The sequence below is a fragment of the Triticum dicoccoides genome, chromosome 4A, assembly GCF_002162155.2.
Source record: "Triticum dicoccoides isolate Atlit2015 ecotype Zavitan chromosome 4A, WEW_v2.0, whole genome shotgun sequence".
NCBI lineage: Eukaryota > Viridiplantae > Streptophyta > Magnoliopsida > Poales > Poaceae > Triticum > Triticum dicoccoides.
In genome coordinates this window covers 387819259-387824846 of record NC_041386.1, presented here as the reverse complement: position 1 = coordinate 387824846, position 5588 = coordinate 387819259, and the positions used below count along the sequence as shown (strand labels likewise).

Below are 5588 nucleotides of genomic sequence, written 5' to 3'. Positions count from 1 at the left end.
CCACTACCTGAACTCACAACCTTCTCTAATTTACTTGCCCAAGATAACCCAAAGATTCTAAATAAACATGACAAGAACTTCAGAAGTATGTCTTAAGTGCGCTCTGTCAGTGGCGCATTCTCTAGGAACAATAGAGCGCTCTGCCAAGGACACATTCACCTGATTTATGTTCCGAAAACTATACCTCGCCTCAAGTGCGCTCTGTCAATGGCGCATTCTCTAGGGGCAATAGAGCGCTTTGCCAGTGACGCATTCACCTGGTTAATAATCCCCAGCCTACGGCTATAAACACTCACCACTTTCATGGATCACTCGAGACATGCCCATGTCTACCATAGCAAGTTGATCACACCATCACAGAACACAATCAATACCAAACATGACAACACGGGGTACACATATCAGGCCAACACATATATCATAGCATAAAACCACACATGCATAACAGAATATAAGATGAGCATAATCAAAAAGTGCAACTTGCCTTGAACGCTGTTGAAGTACTCTAATGCTCAATTCTAATCCGCTTCACACTCCGGACAATCTATACGATTAACGAAGGCACCGATAAATAAACCGTACTCCCATAACACCACAATAAAGTAAAAAGCAACAAATTCAAATAAAAACTTAAATAACAGAACTTATCAGTAGATATATATCATCTACATGCTGGCAGGATCACAATGCAAAAAGAATCAACTGAATTGGATCAATGGTTTAAAAGATATGGCCTCCGGAAGTTTGAATTCAAATTTAAACAACTTCATATTTGAATAGTTCAACAATGTGAAATTTTGGTTCTGCGGTATTCTCCTGGTCTCTACGAGTACACAGGAAAAACAATCGATGAATTTGGAGTTCCGGATGTCAAGATAAACCTAAATGAAAATTTGATATGGAATCTGCAAAGAAAAATTATGCCATAATAGTGTTCTGGGAAGAACTGCCGCGGCTGCCGTGGACGTGCCACGTGTCGCATGATGATTGGCTGGAGGTTGTTTGCTGCTGTGGCTAACCGACGAACGTCCACTAAATAGTGCATACCGGTTTATAGAAAAAGAACAACACTGATCTAATCCAGACCGTCGGAGGGAGATCGGACGGATGGGATGACTCACCGGAGAGGAACAGAGTATGCCGGCCGGAATTGAACGAGACGGCGGCGGCGCGGCTCGGATTTGAAGCTGGCGTCGCTGGAGAGGCCTCCCGAGCTCGGGGAGAACAGGACGAGGCGAGGAGGGACACGTCGAACTGCAAAACGTCCTCCGGGACGACCGGGCCTTCTGCTAACGTAGGTGAGGTTCGGCTGGAGCGGCGACGGCGGTGTTCGTCGGGGCGGAGGTCGAAGCACTCGGGTGGGTGCTTCCCTGCGAGAACTAATAGATGAGGGAGAGAGACGAGACCATGGGTAAGAAAATAGGGGCAGAAGGAGAAGCTAGGAACCTTCTGTGGCGATGAAATCGAGTGGCGGAGGTGCTCCTGCGGTGGCGGACTCCGGCGAGATCCGGGTGAGGTGAAACGGGCACGGGAGAGAGGGATTTTGCCAAAAATCGGCAGAGGAGAGTAAGGGGACTATTTATACGGAGTCAGGACTGGGCGAGGGACAGTAGATCGATCGGAAACGATGGGGATTTGGATCGGGAGGAGTCTCCAGGAAGAACACGGGCAGAGGAGAGAGATGACAAGCGGGCCATCCCTGTCAGCGGGAGAGAGAGAAGAAAAGAAAAACAAAACGTGAAGTGCGGGGTGGGCTGCGGCTGTGAGGGAAATGGGCTGGCCTGCCTGCTGGGCTGGGCGCGCGGGCGAGGAAAAGGAGCTGGGCTGCAGCTGTGCTGCACGACGGCACTGTGCACGCGTGTGCGGTTCCTCTTTTTTTAAACCTCTGCTACAGAAGTAATAATATAGGTAAACAAATCTAAAACAAAACAAAATAAAATTACCAGAACACATAGTAAGACATTAATTCTACTTTAAAAAATAGTGAACATTTTTAAAACACAAATACACTAGAAAGAATATTTTGCAATACGCGCATATAAAGAGTATGATAACAACTATAAAATAATTTTGAGTTACTACAACGCCAAAAATAATTTAGGTGGACACCAGAATATACTCTTAGCATTTTCTAATAGGGGAGAAGTCATATTATGTCCACTCAAAATATATTGCCTTGAGTTGAAAAACACTTTGAATATTCAGAAAATTTAAATAACCATAGAAATCATGATGAAAAGAATGATCCTATTAACATTCCAAATTTTTAAAAATTTGGGATGTTACAGCCCTGCCCTGCTAGGGACCTCGTCGTGGCTGCCCACGAGGTTCCCGCCATCGCCTGTTCCCGGCCGGATCCGCCGCCGGCGAGTTCGTTCCTCTGCTCCGTCTCTCCTACTACTTCGTCCCCGCACCACCCGGTGACCCCGTCGTTACTCCGACCGGTGAGTCCAGGTTGCCGAGCTCTTCGTCTTGCTACTGCTCCACCATCGACCTCCTGTTGCTGCATGACCATCCCCACCGGGCGCTGCGGGCATGCTGTTTCTTCTCTCTCAAGGTCGAAAGGACGCCAGTGTAACACCCCGGATGTGATTTACCCAATATGTACTCAAACTCTTGCCGTTTCCGGCCTTAAGATATTTTATTTTCTCGGGTTCGGGTTTTTGTCTCCGTGTGTTGTTGTCGTTGTCATGCATCTCATATAATATCATCATGTGCATTGCATTTGCATACGTGTTCATCTCATGCATTCGAGCATTTTCCCCGTTGTCCGTTTTGCATTCCGGCGCTCCGTTCTCCTCCAGTGGTCATTTCTACCTTTCTTTCATTTGTGGGGATTAAGCATTTCCGGATTGGACCGAGACTTGCCAAGCGGCCTTGGTTTACTACCGATAGACCGCCTGTCAAGTTTCGTACCATTTGGACTTCGTTTGATGCTTCAACGGTTAACCGAGGGACCGAAAAGGCCTCGTGTGTGTTGCAGCCCAACACCCCTCCATTTTGGCCCAAAACCCACAAAAACCCTCTCCATCTTCTAGAGCGTTCGATCACGACCGCGTGGCCGAAAACCGCACCTCATTTGGACACTCCTAGCCCCCTCTATGCCTATAAATAGGTCCTCCTTCGAAAATCCGGATCTCCTTCTTCCCCGAAACCCTAGCCCCGCTTCTCTCCGCGCGCCGGACGTGTCCGCCGGTGCCGGACAACGTCCGCCGCCACCGCCGCCCAACCGGAAGCCGCCACGTGGCGCCACCGTCCGCCTCCCGCCGCGGCCCGGGCGAGCCCGGATCGGGCCCCCGCGGCCCAAACCCGGGGCGCCGCCGCCTGCCTTCGTCCTCTCGCTCCGCCTCGCCGCCTGGTTCGTCGCTCCGCCGCCCGCCGGCAAGCCGCGCCGACCGCCGCCCAATCCGACCGCGGCCATCACCACCCCGCCGCCGTAGACCTCGGCGACCGCGCCGACGGCGGCCATCAACGCCCGCGCCGCCCGGTTCCCCTCCGTCTCCGGCGCCGGAGCCGTACGCCGGCCACTGGAGCTTCCTTCCCCCGGCGAGCTCTCCCTCCTCCGGCCATCTCTCTCCTCCGGCGAGGCATCGGTCAACCTCGGTTCGCGTGATACTACAGGAACCCTAGATCCAGATCCAGTTTCGAAATTGGGTTGACTTTCTCGTCCATAACCCTATTTATTTTGACATACTTTGACCTGCTATATCTCCGCATCTGTAGCTCCGTTTTGGGCATATAGCATATCAAAATGTTCGTCTCAGAGAGCACATCATTTCATATCATTGCATCATTTTCATTTGAGTTCATCTTGATGCCCGAAATGCTGTTGGAAAAATGCTATTTGAGATAATTGTCAGATCTGCTGCTCCAATTAGATATTTGTCATTTTTGCCATGATTAATGTGTGCATGATATGCCCCTGAGCTCTTCATGAGTTTTGTTATATGTTTTGCCATCTATCCAGAGGTGCAACCCATGTATTTTTGTGATGTGTGTGGTGACTAGCACAAGCTTGCAAAGTGGTGCATTCGTTAATGCTGATTTCAGGGACTTAGCATTTCCACTAAGTCCTTGATCTGTTTATCTCAATATGCCATATGTTCATGTTGTTTCCTAGTGATCTGTGCCTCTTCTGAGGATGATTAGTAAGGATGTTTTGTTAATCTTGTAGTTCTCTATCCATCCATGCCTTTGTTTGCAATTATGGAGCACCCTAGCTTGAGTCAATCGAGCTCTACTTTTGTCATTTCGTGAATCTGGGCAGATTGTCTACTTGTTAGCAATTTTGCCGAGGATGTTGTAGTTGATCCGTGCATGCTATGTTATTGTTATGCCATGTCTAGCTTGTATTTTGTGTATTCTTGATGGGTGTATGCTTAGATTGTCATGACTTGCTCTGTAGTGAGTGCATCGAGCTCGTAAACATGCCTACTTGATATCTGTTTCAGCATGCTCTAGTTTTCACTAAGTATGAGAACTAATTATGTTTTTGCCATGTTCACATGCTTGCAATTGTATTTTTGATCCCTTTTGGCTCAAGGTCACCAAGGGACTTTTGTTAAGCTCTTTGAGTAGCTCCATGCCATGCTTTACTTTGCCATTTTCAGGTCCTGTAGCATATAGTTTTCATGCTCCAAAGTGTGCTATCTGATCTGAAATTCCAGACAAGTGTTAATTTCACAAAGTCTGAAATCTGTTTACCAAATGCATTTTTGCCATGCTTGTTTGAACCTGTTAATGGATGAATTGGCCATAGCTCAGTGCTAGTCTTTTGTTAAGCATAATGAATGGATCCCTACCATGTATTTTGTTGTCATGTTTGGGTGCTGTAGCATGTTCATCTTGTTGCATTTAGATGGCTACTTGCTGTATATCGCAGAACGTGGCCATATTTGAATTGCTTGTCATTTCCAAACCGTGACTCCGATTCCGGTGATGTTTATATCGTTTTCAAGCGATTTTATCTCATCTTTCCAGTGGCACACTTGGATTTCAAAGTTGAGGCCAGGTTCATGCATTCCCTGTCAAATCTTGCATATGCATCCCATATTGCATCCCGCATAGCATATCATCTTTGCATCATGTTGTTTGGGTTTGCAGGTGGTTCATTGTTTCCTTGTTGCTTGTTTGTCTTGTTTGGGTAGAGCCATGAGACGAGTTCGTTAACGAGGAGCCCGTTGAGTTTGCTTTCGAGGATCCAGTCAACTCTGACAACTTTGCAGGCAAGATGATCGTACCCTCAAAATCACTACTATCTTTGCTTTGCTAGATGCTCGCTCTTTTGCTATGCCTATGCTACGATGCCTACCATTTGCTTATCATGCCTCCCAAATTGCCATGTCAAACCTCTAACCCACCATGTCCTAGCAAACCGTTGATTGACTATGTTACCGCTTTGCTCAGCCCCTCTTATAGCGTTGCTAGTTGCATGTGAAGATTGGAGACCGTTCCTTGTTGGAACATTATTTACTTGTTGGGATATCATTATATTGCCTTGTTATCTTAATGCATCTATATACTTGGTAAAGGGTGGAAGGCTCGGCCTCTCGCCTAGTGTTTTGTTGCACTCTTGCCGCCATAGTTTC

The 5588-nt window shown here is 47.6% G+C and overlaps 1 long non-coding RNA gene across 1 annotated transcript; it reads right to left on the bottom strand.

Annotated features, from left to right (window-relative positions):
* Window positions 1-431: 431 nt before the first annotated feature.
* Window positions 432-1666, bottom strand: LOC119288922. The gene is made up of 3 exons (XR_005141352.1): window positions 1447-1666; window positions 1122-1370; window positions 432-544 (listed from the first exon to the last, which is right to left on the bottom strand). It is a non-coding gene; the product is annotated as an uncharacterized LOC119288922 (long non-coding RNA).
* Between the last annotated feature and the right edge of the window lie 3922 nt (window positions 1667-5588).